We start from the raw sequence: 20,190 nt of genomic DNA on the forward strand, positions 1-20,190 counted from the left end.
TGTATTTTTTCAATCTCTTTTTAGCTATTTTGGAGAAATTTAATTTTTTGTAAAGGAATATAATACAAGAATACGTTCTTTACTGAGCTAGAGCTAAGAGATTGATGTCTTTAAACATTTTATTTCAATCATCTTGCATAGTCCAAAAAATATAGTCCATAGTCCAACCTAAAATATAGAACATTTTTTAAATATTCTAAACTAAACTGTTAATGACAAAATTCCATTTATATGGAGGCATTCATTAGTGGAATAGAGACCGATTTCTCTAAAAAATTTATTAAAATCGTTTTGGATTTTTAACATTAATTAGGAAAAGAAATGTTGTTCTAATGTTTTTTTGGTTACTTAGTTAATCTGCGCCCACTTATTCCGAGATGTTCAGGCCACTTCCACGTTCGATAATATGACTTTAAGCGGACATTATTTATTCGTAGACTGCCGGCTAAATAACCTAAAGCATTTAAAGATAAATGTACTGACATCAATTAAACTAGAATATCTCCTATAATTCTTGAATGACGCTTAATTCTCGGTTTAGTGTTAAGTTAATACAATTCTTGTATAATATCTGGAATAATGTTTTAATTTTTTCTCACAATTTTTGAATTTACCATTATTTTAATTAAATTGTATGATGTAAATTTCTCCTTAATTTTAATTAATAATTCTAGCACAATTTTCGATCATTTTTGACTGTCTGTCACTAACTTTTTGTTGAACTCTACTTTTTGTAGCTCAAAGAATTAAACTTTTATTTAGAACAAAATAGAGATATCCAAACATTTAAATTGATTTATTTTAAATTGTTTCACCTCTTCCCTGGCGTAGGGACTATTAAATCTCTAAAAGTTTTATTTTAATCATTTTGGGTACGAATTAGAATAGAAATAATTTCTTAGTATCTTGGACATGGATCTAAGCTCAGGTTAGTTTTTATGGAGCCATTTGCTTATATATCTAAATCCTTAACCATATGTCTATTTGGAAATCGATATTTTCAAAAGGGATATTTGAATTTGAATCATTTTGGATCAGTGGCTCATGAAATATGAACGGTCTGCAAGGCAGCAGACAATTTTTGCTAACCCTGAGTTATCTACACCAAAAAGTACACAAAGAAAACAAAATTAATGACTTGTCCTATTTCATATATACGTGGAAAAGTGTATCCAATACGTTTTGTGAGTACACTTCGCGATTAATTGTCTTTTGTACTATTTTCTTTTTTATTACGACTTTTACCTTCTTTTTCAATAATCAGATCTGCCAATGAATGTCCCTCTTATTGTAAATTAATTTTTTTTTCGTAGTGTAGAACGAGTTTGAAAACATACAGGATGTTAATAAAGAATGTAGACAAGCTTTAACCTTGATTAATTTGAAGACTAAATATTTATATGAACATGGGTCCGCAATGGCTTTGTTTTTAAGCTAGAGTACATCCGCGCATGCAGTATCAGAAAATTGAAGCATCTTTTTAAAAACCTATTAGTTGACTCATATTTTCAATTCCATATTAAAATATATTTAATTTGTGTAATAGTTTAGCTCAGACAAATGTGTTTATTGACCAATCTTGAAGGTGCTAGTGTGTCCTCAAGAACAACTCAAAGACGTCGGGTTGAAGCTGGTTTGAAAGCAAAACGACCTGCAAGGAAACCTTTGCTTTAAAAAAAAATAGGGACAGTAGGTCTAGTACAGTAACTGGACGGCCAAAGGCTGGAGAAAAGTGTTCTTTTCCAACAAATGTGGTGAGAGTGTGAGATGCGTCGACCAAAAAGCAAAAAACGAAAGATCCTCGAAAATGTTATGCTGCCCTATGCAGAATGAGAAATGTCGTTAAAATTCGTGTTCCAACATGACCACGATCCTAAACATACCGCCAAAATTCTAAAGCAATGGTTTACGGAAAACAACATTAATGTTTTGAAGTGGCCACCTCATTCTCCGGACCTTAATCCGATAGAAAATTTGTGGGAAATCGTACACAATCAATTTTCACCAAAAAATATCCGAAATGCGGCACAATTACATGAAGAAGTGGAAAAGGCATGGAAAGAAATTGATGATAATGTTATCAATAATTTAATTGATTCCATGCCTAGACGTTGTGCAGCCGGAATTAAAAACAGTGGTTACTGGAGTAAATATTAATATTTTATATTTTATAGTTTTTATACTAAGAATTTTTACTTTATTGTTGTAAATATACAAAAGTTGCTCTAATTTTGCCGCGGTCATAAGTTTTTTAAAGTATGTTTAGATATTTACATAAGAACTATAACTAATAAACCTGAAATATTGTTAGTGACGAAATAGTCCATACTTGCAGTGGAGTCGTAGGTTAAGTGAAATGAAAATCCTCCAGTCTCCCTCCACTTATTTATTAAACATTTAGTTAGCTTAAAATTCCCTACATGTTTCGGACACAGTGGTGTCCATCATCAGGGGGTACCTACTAAAAGGAAATAGTTACGAACAAAAGACAAATAGACACAGAAAAAAATTAGTATAAGGTACACTTACAAAGGTTTAAATTGGTAACAGGCACATGCCTTAGGGTTTGATTACATATCAAAAACCTTCTATTTATTACTATTGTTTTCAATTTTAATTTTTTTATTATTTATTTTTATTTGTTTACATTCTGTTGTTGACAAGCACTGTAGGTGACATCTATGGGAGAAGTTCTTATAGTGCCATGGTACCTGATGGTGTGTTACTACAATTTTTTTTTCCACAATCTCCCTACAATGTTCATTGAAGAAGAGCAAGAACCGAAATATATGCCGTACAACCATCAAATCTAATTTTGCAAGACATGTTTATACTAGCAACCACAGTTTTAATCCAGCTACTGACTTAAAGCTTTTACATTTCTGCCGGAAAAGCAACAAACTTGATCTGTTGGAAATACTCGAAATAAATAAAGCTACACAAAACAACGACCATTACTGTGTTAATGATTAAGTACATCATTCTTGTATACTCGCTTTTTCAACTCACTGTGTCTTAACTCTTCATAGTCTCTTAATACATCGTTCTTACTTTTTACAATTTCTTTTATATAGTACTTATCCGTTGCTTTCCTTCTCCACAGCGTACGAATCATTATATTAACCGCGCCCTCTAATATATTCTCTATGAACCTTCTGCTTTCCTCTTGCTTTTACCAAAAAAAAAATTAGTAACACACCATCAGGTACCATGGCACTTTTAGAACTTCTCTCATAGATGTCACCTACAGTGCTTATCAACAACAGAATGTAAACAAATAAAAATAAATAATAAAAAAATTAAAATTGAAAACAATAGTAATAAATAGAGGGTTTTTGATATGTAATCAAACCCTGGGGCGTGTGCCTGTTATTAATTTTAAACCTTTGTAAGTGTACCTTATATTATTTTTTTTTCTGTGTCTGTTTGTCTTTTGTTTGTAACTATTTCCCTTTAGTACCCCCTGATGATGGACACCACTGTTTCCGAAACATGGAGGGAATTTTAAGCTAACTAAATGTTTAATAAATAAGTGGAGGATTTTCATTTTACCTGAAATATTGTGTTTGTATTTCTTGTTCAAGGTATTTTCTCCGGAAATAGTTGTGGCTTCAATTTATTAAAGTTTGCCTTTTCTCAGCAAAATAATCAAGAGTTGCTTCAATTTTGTCCGACACTTTATATATTGTTGTTGTTACTTTCATAGGTTATACCAACTGTTCAATCAGTACGTTTCATTATTCTGGACGTACTTAGAACGTTTCTTGCCGTTCTTTAATGATAGTGCTTGTGCTCGAAAACAGAACCCTTAGGGACCCATGTTCATATAAACATTTTGTATTCAAATTTATATTTTTTAAGGATTCGATGGTTAAAGCTTTTCTACATATTTGTTTAACACCGTATATATTAGATTATTGATTATATTCATCTTAAATTAAACAGCAATAATAACAGTTTCCATAAAGGTAAATGGTCCGTGGAGATGATTAAACGCCGTTCCACTGACAAATGAATTATTTGGATATTTTTTTACGTGTATAAGTCATTACATTTTGTCTGCGTTGTTTTTTCCTTCGGAAAAAAAATCACGTTTCTATGTAGCAGGCTATTCTACCTTTAAAACAACAGTCTAAAGACAGTGGTTCGAGGGTGTCGCGATATGCTTTAGTGCAATAATAGTAAATATGCAGCCCCGTTTTGTGACGCCCAGTTAAGTTTTTATGGTAAGCCGATCGCAGATGAGTTGTTTACTACGCTGACCAAAAAAAGCTGTCAACAAAAGCAAAGAAATTTTCAGCCAAGAATATCTCAGTCCTAGAATAGTCTTAAGATTACTGTACTTATTACCGTATGTATGATTCTCAGTACAAAATAATATCAGTTTAGATATTTAAAAAATATAAAGCGAATATGTATAACAATTTTGATATTATTAGCATCTTTTATTTTTATTTGAGAGACCTAATTTATTAAAAAAGATCAATATATTCATAATTTACATAAAATATTATTAAAATTAATATTTTTTCATTACATCTTGACTTTTTAAAGTTTAATCGCCTGTTTTTATTTTCTATTTTTATCTCGCAAAAGTCTTTCCAATTTAAATTTTAAATATAGCCATCGTGAATGTTTTATAGTGTAATTTTTTTGATTCAGAACATGTATATTTTTTAATCTTTGCCAAAAGTACGATGTTTAATAAAAAATTTAAAAATTCATAGAAAAAAAGGCAATAAACCAAAAACCAGCATTTACTGAAACATTGAGAACTACCTGTTGAACAGAAATGTGTCCTACACATTTAGCTACATTTATAGAATATTAGTGCGAAATTTCACTATTGTTTATCGAGTTAGGAAAATGAACTTACATAAAAAATAAATCAAGTTCTCATTTTTTTTGATAGACTTTTTATAAGTATGTATTAAAATCGAGCATTTTTTGAATGCGTGCGGAACAATACCAGTGATCCGCTGTATTTTGACTGCACAAAATCATATGCTAAATAGACTCTCACTGAGCTATATATTGGTATTCCCATACTCGAGTTGCAATTATTGTGATTTACCTTATAATTCTCTTAAAAACATAAGTAATACTGCGACAAGAATTTCTGGACTTATTCAGTGGCGGCTTGCTAATAGGCGCGCAAGGGCGCGCGCCCCCCAGTAATTTCATTAAAAATTACTTATTTTAAATTTCAAACTTATTAATAATATTAAATTATCTAATATAATTAATAATTACTGCACACGAGTTTGAAATTTAAAATAAGTAATTTCGCGCTGTTAGCAAGCCGCCACTGGACTTATTAGTCATCATTATTTCTCTATCATGACTGGCATAAAATAATCCCAAAAATAAATACGGCATTGTCACAAGATTCAACATTGAAAATATAAACAAATTATGGTCAAGGTGGTTATCATTACGGACTATTATATTAAAGATATTGCAAATAAATTCCATTTAGTTGCAACCAATAATAATGTTTAAACATAAGGTGCCTTTAAGTATTATAATTAAAGTGCTTTTCACGGCTAACAACTCGTTAAACGCAGTTGTTATCTTCACAATTCATTAAAAACGCTTGATTTATTACTTTTCTTTTGAGGATTGAAGATTTATTGCTACCGCTATCGTTAAAACTGCAATATTAACTTAACATTATTTGATAATATATATGCATTTTTTTCGGGTATATGTTCCTATGAATTTATCATAATTAACATTTATCTACAACTTTTTAAATAATAAAATATGTAAACACACAGATCAGAAAAACATATTGTCATAAAGGCTTTAATTTATACAATTTAAGTCATGAATATCTTCTGTTCTTGTATACATCCTTGACAATAATTCTTAGAACAATTTCGGCATATAGTCAAAGCAGGCATATTTCACAACATACGTACAAAAAAATTTAATGGTTAATATTTGGTTAATTAAGTTCCTTAATCTTGCAGATAAGTATCAAAGGCGTATCCGTAATCATCCTGTATTCAGGACATTAATTAACATTAAGAAAAGTAATAAATATCGTGCATGTTCGCCCTTGAAGTATCCGAGCTCCGGTAATAAAAGTAAAATGCCAGTTTTAAAAATTGCTAGTAAACGATTAAAATAAAATTGAATTCATTGTACCTGTTTAAGGTAAAACAAGGTGATTTTTTATAGGAAAGAACCTTCGTTAAAATATTATTTTACCATATAAGCAACAAGGTTTCTTGTTGTACTTAAGGAAGAAAAATTAAGATCATACCTGATTTGGATCTACCATGAGCAATATGTTCATTTATATTTATTACCGTTATATTTTCATTGAAAACTGATAGAGTGACAGGTTTTATTTATTTCTTTTATTTAATAAATTCAGCTTTATAGAGTCCAAGCGTCCTAGGAGCATGTAAGGTAATCAAGCTGTTCTGTAAGGTAATCAATCTGTTATGTAAGGTAATCAATCTGTTAAAAACTTTATTAATTAACATGTTGGTATCGTCAAGAAAAAATTTAAACTTAAAAACTTGTCAGCATCCTTAAGTACATAAAATATGTGCAATAAAGAGGAAATTTTTTTAATTAAATAAAAGATTTAATAGTAATAGAGCATAAATAATTCTTAAGTTGTACAACGAACTGTATGGAATGCTTTTTTGACTCTTATAATATATGTAAGACCTTTATTACTTTATAATTATAATTTTCTATTAATACTGGTAGGTTTTAATCCTGTAATTTCAAATTTTAATCTATTTTTATTCCTGATGATAAGGTTTTCTATAGCCAGTTCGTTGTTAGTTGCTATTTTCAAGATATTTAAATTATCACCTTTTTTTATTAATTTCTATCAAAGCTGAAAATGCCAAAATTTACAGGGAAACATAACATACATAAACATAAACAATCGCTATGGTTTCATAATTCTGATAAAAGTAAATAGTATTGCTCAGTTTTAAAGATAGGAAAAGCAAAAGTGGCTTTACATGGAAGTAGCACTTCGCAGACTCAGCATTGACTCAGTCCGTTTTCAACTTCATCACTAAAGTTTGTTATCCGTTACGCTACCCGATGTCACAATTGTGACTTGTTTATTTACTAGTGTTATACGGATCAAAAAATGTTTAATCTAGGTAGAGTGCGACATGATTGTGAATAGTGCATTTTATAGGTGTGCACGCGCAAATCGTTTATTTTGCCGGGAGTGCATTCTTGTCATAACCTGAAAAGTTTCAGATTATTTTCAACAATGGCTCGTACAGGTAAGTTATTATTTATTTATAGAATTTAGGGGAAAAAAGAAGTGCTTAATATTAAATAGTTATATAATAAACTTCAATTAAGTGTATTGTTTTTAGAGATTAAAAATATCTTTAAAATTGTTGATTCCAAGAATGGTTTTGTTATGTATATCACAATTGTGAGCCATGGCAGTTAACGTGGTTTGGTTTTAATTAAGTTGGATACAGTTAATTCTTTGTTACAGGAAGAAGTAAGGAAATTATTGATTTGGACCATCTAAGGGATGACGAGGAGGCATTGTTCCAACTTCTAGACGAAGTTGGGTCGGATTGTAGCACCAAATGAAGCTGATAGCTCTTCAGGTTCAGAAGATGATTTACCCGTCATACATTTCCAGACTCTCCAGTGGAAGCATGGAAACTTTAGAAGCAAGGATTTTCCTGTAAAAGAGGACTATACTCCATCCATCGTAAAAACTCCAAACGATCTTAACGTATCAGAAGCGGAACAAAAAAAGAATAGATTGTGGAGAATACAGCCAGTAATTGATTCGGTTCACAATAGATGTAAAGCCATTGAATGAAAAGAAAAGACAGTTTTTTCTATTGACGAACAAATTATTCCTTTTTTTGGGAAGATGTCCAGTTCGACAATTTGTTAAAAATAAACCAAGACCAGTGGGACTGAAGAATTTCGTTCTTAGGACATTCGACGGACTGGTATTGGATTTTGAAATCTACCAGGGTAGTACCACCCCACTAAAAGATAGAGATTTAGGCTTGGGACCCTCAATAATCTTGCGTCTAGCAGAAACATTACCTCAAAATAGTTACCTGTATTTTGACAGATACTTTTCAACTATTGCTTTGATGAACAAATTGACGAGTTTGAATATAGATGCAACTGCTACAATTATGTCCAACAGAGTGAAAGGGTTTGATTTAAAAAAATACCGTTTAATGAATAGGGGAGAGTCAGAAGAAGTTGTTAGAACCGATAATAAACTTTGCATTACAAAGTGGAAAGATAACAAATCTGTTTTAATGATATCTACAGCTTTTGGAAGATAGCCGGAAACTGAGGTGCAAAGATGGAATAAAACAGAAAAAAAACGTTCAGGCATAGCATGCCCAGCTGTTCTTAAATCATATAACGAAAACATGGGTGGTGTAGATGTTTGCGACCAAATGATGGAATACTATCGATCTTTCTTTCGAACCCGGAAATGGACTCTTAAAGCCATCCTACATTTGTTCGACTTAGCAATAGTAAACAGCTGGATGGAGTATCGAAGGGATTGTTATAGTCAAAACCTTCGAAGCAAAGATATTATGGATCTTTTGGAATTTAGACTTAATCTTGGGAAATATCTGATTGCCGGTACTAAGAAACGGTTATTGGAGGAAACAGAATGCCAAGAAAATATAGAGGAAGAGACTAGCGTTGAAGGAAATTAAATAAAAAAGAGAAGAATGCCTTCCAGTTTGCCCTGTGCAGACAAACGCTTTGATGGTTTTGAACACTGGCCAAAGAATGAAGAAATGAAGAACCCAGTTAAATGCAGGTTAGAAGGGTGCAAAAGTCGGTCCAGAATGCGTTGCCTAAAATGTAATGTTTTTCTTTGTTTAACCAAAGATAAAAACTGTTTCATTTCATTCCATACAAAGTAATAAATTTTGCTTCACAATTGTGCTTTTCCAATGTTGGCTCCCCAGACACACAATTGTGTACTCCCTAAATCCCTCCCTTAACCCTTTCGAATATTTTTTTAAATAATTTTCCGTACCTTTTGATCCAACTTTATCGGCGTAAAATAAATATAAACCCCAAACTCAATTTTTTTTATCTCGGTACTGTAAGGATTATGCGATTTCACATGGTTTATAATGTATGCACGATTTATAATGTATAATTTGTATAAAGATAAATAATAACAGGGTCGGATAAGTCACAGAAATTTTGAGTCTAGAACATAAGGTCTAAGATGAATCTCTAAATATGCACCATTTTCAAAGACTGCTCCTTTGCAATCATGCTAGGTTAAATAGTGAATACTGTGCCATATTACTCGCGATCATCATTGATGATGAAAATCATTTGGAGAATACAAGTTGATATGCTGTAACTGTTGCCAGACTGGGATCCGCGAATGTGCCGATGGGGCCGGAACCCATAGTTGGTATCGCCAAATGCGTTGCGGTCGCATCAATGAAGGGTCTGCTGGACAAGTGGACCCACCGAAGATGAACTGAGTCCCATGGTATGAGACAGGCCAAAGCGCACATAGGTGGGCCCTCTGCCTGTCTCACCAAAAATCTACTACGCCTAAAAAGACGCGAAATTCGGCTAGTGACAGGTCTTTTAACCGGTCACTGGCACTTAAGAAGCCATCTCTATACTATCGGTATTGCGGACAACCCGGAATGCCGATGGTGCTGTGAGGAGGATGAAACCGTTGACCATGTAGTCGGGGAGTGCCCAGCACTCACGCGCGCCAGGTTCAAATACTTGGGTAACACTTTCAGTGTACCGAGCGACTTTAAGTCCTTCAGACCAGAGAACCTTATAGGTTTCTCTAAGGCCGTTGGGCTCTGGTAACCCCCGGTGGGGCATGACGAGTCCATCAGGAGACCTATATGCACAACTGCCTTGGCAGCCCACTGTTTCGTCAATTCCAATTCCAATGCTGTAACTGTTATAGAACTGACTATAGATTTTTTTAATTCTCACTTGGCCTGACTGAGTTTATCACTTGACTGTATTATGCTGTGGCAGTATTTCAATGCTTATTGGATATACACAAACTCACTTGTTTACCGCAAACCATTTCAAATTTTCATCATTATAGCACTAAAAATGCAAATAACTTATCTCTACCGGAGTATACAGAGTGTCCGGAAATTACGCGTCAGGATTTCAGTGGGCGATTCGACATGAACAATTAATGCAACAAACTTCTATATAATTTTTTTTAAACTCAAAATTAAGGAAGATACAAGGTGGTAAAAAATTTTTTTTTTCTTATTTTTCTTTTCTTAACTTTTTTTCTAGTATTTCATTACTTATTACTCATTTTCGCCAAATTTTGCATGCATGTTACTAGTGTTTCTTTCTATTTAGCCTATTAATTTGATGCTAGTCGTCAATGACAAAAGGCTTAAGCTGTGCTTCACTTTAGAAAAATGACTTAGAACTCTTTTGTTTTAATCTTTTTTATAAATTTCGATGTCAAATTAGTAAAGAGCGTCCAAATATTTTTTGAAAAGGTGCTCTTGTTGCATCATTGTAGAATTAACGGTTTCCGAGAAAAACGAATTTAAACATTAACCGTACTTTTAATAATTAAACATTCGTATTTTCAAAATTAACACAGCAAGCCTTGAAAACATACATTGTTAAAGGGTTATTTGCTAAATAAAATAACTATTTTTAATAACACACCTAATTTTAATGTAATACTTTTATAAAACATTTTCGAAATTTTGCCCTTCTATTTCAATACAAATTAATTCTTCTTTGGAAGTTCCAACGAATTCTAGAGAATATGCCTTCCTTCTATTTAATTAGTTCACAATTGTGAATAATCCGTTGTCTCAGCTCTTCACGGTTGTTTACAGGAACCTTGTAAACGAGAGATTTTAGGTAACCCCATAAAAGAAAAAATCCGTGGCGTTTAGATCTGGCTATCTGGGAGGCCATTGCACAAACCCACCGCGTCCAATCTATCTTTCAGGGAAATTTTAATATAAATGCTCTCTCACTACTCCATTGAAATAGGGTGGAGCGCCTTCTTGTAGCAGCCACATTTCACGCCTTATTCAAAGAAGAACATCATCTAGTAGATTGGGCAACTCATTTCTTAAAAAGTTTAAGTAGACCTCACCATTTTGCCTTTGCGAGAAAAAATGTGGCCCTATTAAATGATCGTAGACAATATCGGCCCACACACTGAGGGAAAATTTATTCTGAAAACGTTGTTCTATAACTACATGAGGGTTTTTGCCGCACCAATAATGTTCTTTATGAAGGTTTATTAAACCATCATGTCCAAAGCCAGCTTCATCGGTCAAGAGAATAAAACGTGTGAAATTTTGATTACGATCCTGAAATTATGATTTACGACCATTAGACACCTTCATAAGGTGTCTAATGGTCCTACAAAAATTAAGTCGAGCCACTGGGTCTTTAGGGTTTAAAGCTTGAACTTTTTGATAATGAAAGGGATGTAGGAGTTGCTCTTGTAAAATTTTATAAATTGCACTTTTCGGAATATTTTCCTGAATTGCAATTGATCTTAAAAACGGAGTTTCGTTCTTTGAGTTTGAGTTCTTCGTGGACGGACATCACGTCGACTAATTTTAAATGCTCCACATTCTCCTAGTCTCTGATGGATAGTGCTAAACATTTGCGGTCGTGGTGTTCTTCTATTCGGAAATGCTTCTCTGTACAAACGTTGTGCTCTTACCACATTTCCCTCAGCTGTAGTTCTGCTTTGAAAACACAAATTATTATGATTATTATTATTTTTATTTTCAATCTTAATGATTTTAGAATTATCAAAACTGCAGATAATATTATCTGTCAAAATTTATAATACAATGTCATAATTAATTTCCATAGAAACTAAAGCGTTTCGTTTCCAGACTTGTTTTGTTAATTTTGATAATCAAAATTTGTAGTTAAACGTATGTAAATGTTTAAAGTCGTTTTTCTCGAAAACCGTTAATTCTACGATGATTCAACAGGAGCACCTTTTTAAAAGATATTTTGATGCTCCTTACTAATTTGACATCCCAATTGATAAAAAGATTAAAACAAAAAAATTATTTTTCTAAGGTGAAGGACAGCTTAAGCTTTTTGTCATTGACGACTAGCGTCAAATTCAAAATGTGAATAGGTGAATAATAAGTTTATTCCATTAATTTTTCTTGTAGGTCCCACTGAAATCCTGACGCGTAATTCCGGACACCCTGTATACTGGCAAAATTAAAAAACAGCTATCTACAATAGGGGTTGAATGTTACAAATAAGGAAAAAAAAAACAATAAGAAATACGAATATACATAACGTTATTTGTATTCAGTTTTTACAGTATTGAATAATATTTTAAAATTTTATTACTGACATCTGATATATTTTGTACTCATCTGTGGTCTGGATTAATATATTATGTATTTTTGTTTGATGTGTATTATATTCTTTTTAAAAATGACTCAATCTTGTATTTGATATCTTCAATTTTCATGTTATGAATTATTTCATACTTTGATGAATTTCAACAAATAAGCCGCAGGCGGATGTCGGACGGATAGGGATGATCACGTCAGTTAGCTAATCTGGTGATACCTAAAAATCCCACACAATCAACGCACGTTCCACTGACTCGTTCAAAAGACCGGACGGCAAGTTGCCAAATATACCCATAAGATTTGTTAAGTTTTATAGTTGCCTTTATTTCAATAACACCTGTTTAAAACATAAATTAACCAGACCATAATATAATTTTCGTAACTAATGATGGAACATTCTTGATTAACATTTAAGCCTAATTTTGGTATTTTCACGTTAAATGTAAATATAAAAAATATATTAAACGCGTATTGACCCAATCTAAACCGGAGCATTTCAACTCAGTAATCTGATTTGACAACGTTCAATTGGGTCTCCCTGAACTCCCTTAGGAATGTTTTCCGTTCTATATACTCTTTTCTTTAGTATACATATCTAACTGTATAGTAATGCAAGGTTCGTTTTCTTAATTTCTGTCACACTATGTAGCGGAGTGAAGGTTCTTCTGATTATCAGCTAAGGGTGGTCTCTCCAGATGTTATTAATGAGCACTATTGTAAAACGGCTAGTAACTTTCAAGTAATAATTTCTTTGTAATAATTAATCAGATGAATGAAGTACGAAGAACTTTGCTCACAATAAAAACCTAAGGCAATTCAGAAGGGGAACTTTCTGCAGAACTATTTTTCAATTGACCTGACTGCACATGATCAACTCTACCAGAGACACTTAACGAGACATAGGTGCGGTATTGCTAACATGTCTAACAACGTTTAAAGAGTTCTTTCTTTTCTGTATCTGTCACATTTCTCTCTATCTAAAATCGTAGAAAAAGTTAAAAGGGCCCTGGATATGAGTACCATTCCTTATTGAAGCTAGATTTATAGCCAAATTTAAATTATGGTGGAGTTTTCGCAGTTTTTTGTGAGAGGCTGTTGATAATGTCAACCAAAAGATTCTGTTTTGGTAGCTTTAGGGTTAAGTCTGCCGGGGAGTTTTGTTGGATTGATTTTTCGTGACGGTGTTGGATCGGTGTCAACGATTTTGCTTGGGGTGTAAGTACTCTTGTCAAGTCTAGTATCTTTGCTGACCTATTTTTTTTGTGTAGCGAGAATGCGAGATCAAAGAGATGTCGCTAATTTCCAATTTAAGGTAAGCTTAGCATTTTTGCCGCTTTAATGTGGTAGAACCACTTGCCCTTCGGCAAATAATCTTAGAGGATCTGCATGCTGTAAAAATATATTAACTTTACTAAATAAACTCTATTGTCATAACACGTTTTAGTAATCTTCCAGTTAAGATAGTCAATTTTTGGATATTGTTATAGAAAAGGAGCTGAATCATATCAACCATCTTATCGGGACTGTCATTGTTTGCCAATTAAAGAATTACTGTCATTCTTTAAATTAATTTCATCACACACCATTATCATTTAGATGTTGTGTTGTAAAAATTTATAAATCATCATAACCCGAAAAATGTTTATTTTGAAGATTTTGAGAGTTTCTGTGATTTCAGGAACATCAAATAGTGCCAAGCACAAGGAGTCAGAGACACTCCTATTTATTAAATAGTACACACATCAAAATGGTCTAGGGAACACATACAAATATGTTAATATTTTTAAGAAGATTGGAAAAAAGTTAATTATTGCAATTTTTTTACATTATTCGAATAAAATAACAAAATAATTATTAACTTTTTTTTGTAGATTATAATTTACTCATAATTTAGGGCCCCAATAAAAATAAAGAACAAAATCCCATTTATTACCGTTTATTAAAAAAATTTATAAAAATAAAAATTTACCAAATACAAATTAAACTAGTAGCCAGATGGTCCACCTCTATTATTAATAACACTTTGGCATCGCCTAGGCATACTTAAAACTAAATTATTAATTACTTCTTGGGGCAACTTCTCCCAAACATGTGTCACAGCAAGACGAAGCTCCAGAGCGCTTTGAAAAAAGTCAAATCATCGAAGAAGTTGCCTTTTTAACCAATCCCAAACATGCTTAATTGGATTAAGGTCCGGTGAGGTAGAGGGCCAGGGTACAAGATTGATTTGATTTTCCTCAATAGCGATTCGTACAAGCCGTGCTCGATGTGGTGGGGCATTATCTTGTTGCAACAACGAATTTGGGACCATTTCGCGTTACAATTACAGGCAGTAGTATATTATCCCTATAACTTATTCCAGTTATTGTATTTTCCACAAAAATGAGGTTCGTTTTTCCGTCAAGTCTAATGCCACCCCAAAACATTAGTGATCCACCACGTTGCCTTACTACTTCCCGGGCATGACGCAAACGACTTTCATTTCCTTCCTCTCTCCAGACACGAATTCTACCAAAATCAGGATAAAATGAAAATCGAGACTCATCCGTAAAAAGAACTGTGGCCCATCTTTCTCGATTCCAATTAACATGTTCTTGGCACCACGTTAATCTTGCACCTCAATTTCCTAAAGTTAACCGAGGAACCCTTAGGGGCCTTCTGGCATGAAGTCCTCTCTCATGCAAACGGTTTCTAATAGTTTGACTTGAAACCTCGACGTTATGCACTCGTGAGAGCTGCTGAACCAAAACAGAGGCTGTTACCGTGGGATTTCTTTGAGCTTGCAAAGTTATAAAACGGTCTTGGGCAGGTGTGGTAACTCGCGACGGGCCTTGATGCCGTTCTCTAATATCATTTGTCTCTCTATATCTTGTCCACAAACGGTTAATTATACTGGGAGATGTATCCAAAGCTCTTGCAACGTCTCTTTGACTTGTTCCTGCCTCAAGCATTCCGACTGCTCTTAGCATTTCCTCTCGAGTTAAATGTCGTCTTTCCATTTTTATTGAATAAAAACTAAATCACAATTGTTCGGTTGGAACCACATAAAATGCGATATTGCGTTAGAATTTAAAAAATATAATCTGCGTTATTTCGACAAAATGTGCAAGTAGCAAAAAACGCTGTTCTGGCATGATTTTTTGTACCCAAAGATTTATTTTACTTCGTTGGTATTTTAATATTAAAGGTAGTATCTATTCCGTATAAAAATATAAATATATAAAAATTTATAAGGCGAAAAAAACTATTTTTCTGAGTGTTCCTTAGACCATTTTGATGTGTATATAAAGGATAATTTATATTATTCTTTCGATAATTGTGATATTTACTTTAAATTTTATTATCAGAGTTTCGATCATCACAGTTAAGTGTGACAAAAGCTTCATTTCGTAAAAGAATTAAAAAAAAAATGTTTAAAATAAAAATGAAACCCCTGAAATGGAACGATGTCTTATTTGGAAGAAAACAGCCGCTATTGCCGAAGATATTGACGTCAATGAATAGAAACCATTAGATATCGTGCGCATTCAAACTACATAACAATAATATACACACAACTATTATAATTAAATTAATTTAAGGTAATAAATAGCATACACTCGACATAAATGTCAAATCAGCGTCTGTTGTGTTTACCTTAAACAGACCATAATGCCACTTGTATAATTATGATCCGATAAATCTAACACTCCATAAATCCTAAAATGGAAACATGAGTACCGGGCGCGCTTTTACATAAAACCATAGATTTTCTTTTGTTTGGTTTGTTAATAATTATGGACTAGTGAGATCCATTAAGTTTGGCGTTATTATTATCCAGTTTCGTATTATGGTAATAAAAGGGGCACAACCAACCGACTTATGGCTTATTATTTAAAACCAAGGTCGTACTTAAGTGCCGCTTATGTTTATGGTGTATGAGTTTAAGTCATAACAAAGAGATCTTTTGTTACGGTTTTGAACCTTTCAGTTGATTATCATTATTTGTCAGCGGCGAGGGAAAGTCGTGTTTTCATGTAAGAACATAAACGCTCCTGTATGTTAGAGAATTAAAGATTTTTATTAAGTACTAATTTGGTGCTCTTTCTTTAAAGCGGACTTCACATGGTCAATATTATTGTCAATATTTCGTATTGACAATATATTGTCAATATTTTAATAAAGTCCTCATACGATCAATATTTCTTCCAAAGTTTAGTTTCTCAACAAATTTTCGCCAGAAAACATCATGATGAATCCTCTTGGAAAAGTTTGTGTTGCTATTACGCTGGCCCGCATTGCGAAAATAATGAAGAAAACAAGAAATAAAAAAAGACGTTGGGTAAAAGGTTGGATATTAATGCGGGTAAAATTTACTCATGTACATCTCCTGCATCACATAAAGACAGTAGAACCGAATGAATTCAAAAACTACTTTAGAATGAACTCCGAGACATATCAAGTACTGCTGGATTTGCTTACTCCAAGTATTAAAAAAAAGATACGAATATGCGAAAAGCAAGATCTTTCGAAGATTTGAAATTTTCAACATTGATTTCCCCAACAACAATCAGTGAAATAATTAGGGAAACCTCTGAAGCGATTATCTGTGAAAACATCTTGTCGGACTTGCATTGTCTTATTTATTTATTGTAACACGACGTTTCGGTTGGTAAGTATCTCCAACCGTTATCAAGTGTAAACTGAAAGCAAACTACTATTCTATAGGCTTATATACTAGATGTGTGCAGCGATATGGAAGGGGAGGGAAGGAAGGGAAAGTCATCCGTGAAAAAGAGTTGGAGGGGGGAAGGACACGCGTCTCTCTAGATCCTACACTGTCCTGAGAGTAGAGGCTTCCAGATGTTGGGTATATCGACGCTTGGCTGGCTGAAGATCCTCTGATTCTGTGAAATGAAAGCTGCCTCTACGAACTTCCTCTTCCGCCAGTGCTGTTCCTTGTGCAGAATCTTGGCTTCTGACCAATGGATATTGTGTCCATTATGCCACGCGTGCTCCGCTATCCCGGATTTGAAAACCTCTCCTCTTTGGGTCTACCGGATCCCATGTGAGTGCGGTGACTCATACATAGGTGAAACGAAGCGCCCCCTAGAAATCAGAGCGAAGGAACATCGCAGCTGGACCCAAAGAGGAGAGGTTTCCAAATCCGGGATAGCGGAGCACGCGTGGCATAATGGACACAATATCCATTGGTCAGAAGCCAAGATTCTGCACAAGGAACAGCACTAGCGGAAGAGGAAGTTCGTAGAGGCAGCTTTCATTTCACAGAATCAGAGGATCTTCAGCCAGCCAAGCGTCGATATACCCAACATCTGGAAGCCTCTACTCTCAGGACAGTGTAGGATCTAGAGAGACGCGTGTCCTTCCCCCCTCCAACTCTTTTTCACGGATGACTTTCCCTTCCTTCCCTCCCCTTCCATATCGCTGCACACATCTAGTATATAAGCCTATAGAATAGTAGTTTGCTTTCAGTTTACACTTGATAACGGTTGGAGATACTTACCAACCGAAACGTCGTGTTACAATAAATAAATAAGACAATGCAAGTCCGACAAGATGTTTTCACTGTACCATTGTCTACCACCTTCAGAAACAACGATTATCTGTGTTTTAAAATAATTTATTAAGGTAAGAAAAATATAGTTTACAAAAAAATCTTATTTTCTACTATCTATGAATTAACACATTGAAAAAATAATGTTAGTTTTAAATTTGAAAGGTATTATAAAACTTTTGTAGTGATGAATTCTGAGGGTATCCAGGAGTTTGTTGGGGTGGTTGTTGGTGTGGCGGCTGTGTTTCTAAACATTCTAAAACATACTGATCTTGGGGTTTGGGGTGATTGTAGAGGTGTCGAAGTAGTTGAATACGAATAATGCATGGTAACCTATGGTGGTTGGAGGTAGGTGCCCAACTTTGAGCCGATGTTGAACGTGGTGAAGGGTTATGATTTGAATAATTAATTTTTACAGAGTCTCTGTGTAGAGTTCCCAATTTTGCTTCAAACAATATATCATTTATCGCTTTTTCAGCAAATACTTTTTGATTAGGTTTCAATGCCTTTAACTTTTTTGCCCTAGGTAATATTCTTTATCATGCTCGGAACTCTTATCATCCTGTGACAGATAGTTGCAGGTAAGAGATGATAATTTGGTTTCTTCCGATTCTTTTTTCGTTGGTTTTGCCTTTTTGGGTTTTGGTGTTTCTGCAGGTAGGGGGTTCTGATCTTCTGATTCGATCTGAAAGTTAAATTGGTTTTTATTTAATTTATTTCTTTGCAGATTCCACTAAAAGAAGAGGAGTGGGAACAAGTTGCCTCAGAGTTTAACGAAAAATGGAATTTTTGGAATTGCCTAGGTGCTATAGATGGCAAACATATTAATATTATTAAACCACAGAATGCAGGGTCCAGATATTTTAACTATAAAGGATATCACAGTGTGGTGTTGATGGCCATTTAGATGCCAATTACAATTACTTGATGGTTGACGGACGACAAAACGATAGAATTTCAGATGGTGGCGTGGTCTACAATACAAAATTTTGGGAGTTGCTACAAAATAATATGTTAAATATTCCCGAACCTTCAAAATTTCCAGCTACAGATGTCTACTGTCCTTATGTATTTGTTGAGGATGGTGCCTTTGCTTTGAGTACCAATTTAATGAAACCATATAATCGAGAACACGCGGCAAGATCTCAACGTATTTTTAACTACCGTTTATCCAGAGCCCGAAGAGTAGTGGAAAATGCCTTTGGAATCCTTGTTACGAGATTTGGAATTTTTCAGAAGCCCATAAATTTGTCCCCGGAAAAAGTTGCTACAGTTACATTGGCATATTGCTATCTACATAATTTTTTAATGCGAAAAAAGAAGGAATATTGCACAAATAATGTTTTAATAACAGAAAATTTGAGAACAGGACAATGTGAAGTTGGAACTGAAATGTCAGAAAACGAATTGATTCCACTTCAAAAAGGCACATTTAGAAACTTTTCCAAAAGTGCGAAAGAAGTCAGAGATCATTATCAAAATTACTTCAATAAGGAGGGGCAGATACCTTGGCAGGACAATATAGTTTAGAAACTATAAAAATAGGATTAAGAGCATATGTACAACAAAAAATAAGAATAAAATGATAATACGCTTGTCTCTGATATTGTAGATCTTCTGGTACAGTAAAGCCTCGATAGTCCGGACTAATAAAAACGACGGTGATCCGGATTAACGAAAAATTCGGATTACTGAAACATGATGTCTTTTTACATACATATATGTTTTTTATTAGGGAATATTATATGTGTATAACTAAAAAATTGCCTACAAATATGTGATAAACGAGAAAAACATACAAATTAAAAGGAGAAACTAAATTACATGTTTGCTTTGTAGTAGGTACATAATAAAGCTAATTAAAAAAGTCTGTAATTTTTGCTTGCTTTACTTTTTCTTGGTTTTTCATAAAAGCCATTTCTTTAAGTCTTTAAAGAACAAGAATAACATGCAATGGCACTCGATTTTCTTCAGCCCACTTTAAGCATAAATTGAAGCCCTTCACTGCTTCATAATTTTTGACTCCTTTCTCTCTCCCATGATTGTCGTCATCATCTTCACATTCTTCGCTGCTGCTATAATGCATTTCGTTGCTTTCTATCTCATCTAATACCAAGTTGTCATCATTTTCAATCCAGTTATTCACTTCATTAGGATTTATCTCGTTTTCACTTAGTGTTTGGAGCATAGCCGAAACATCCGTTAAAGCTCGTAGCGAAATCAGATCATCGGCTTCGTATTCTAAATCATTACCAAAAA

The 20,190-nt window shown here is 33.6% G+C and overlaps 1 protein-coding gene and 1 long non-coding RNA gene across 4 annotated transcripts in view; both read left to right on the plus strand.

Annotated features, from left to right (window-relative positions):
- Window positions 1-20,190, plus strand: part of LOC126742470 (MICAL-like protein 1) — a 231,987-nt gene that overhangs the window by 118,794 nt on the left and 93,003 nt on the right. The window lies entirely within an intron of this gene.
- Window positions 17,855-19,801, plus strand: LOC126742473 (uncharacterized). Its single transcript, XR_007662578.1, has 2 exons — window positions 17,855-18,005; window positions 18,659-19,801. It is a non-coding gene; the product is annotated as an uncharacterized LOC126742473 (long non-coding RNA).

The sequence above is a fragment of the Anthonomus grandis genome, chromosome 11 (genome assembly GCF_022605725.1).
Source record: "Anthonomus grandis grandis chromosome 11, icAntGran1.3, whole genome shotgun sequence".
NCBI classification, from domain to species: Eukaryota; Metazoa; Arthropoda; class Insecta; order Coleoptera; family Curculionidae; genus Anthonomus; species Anthonomus grandis.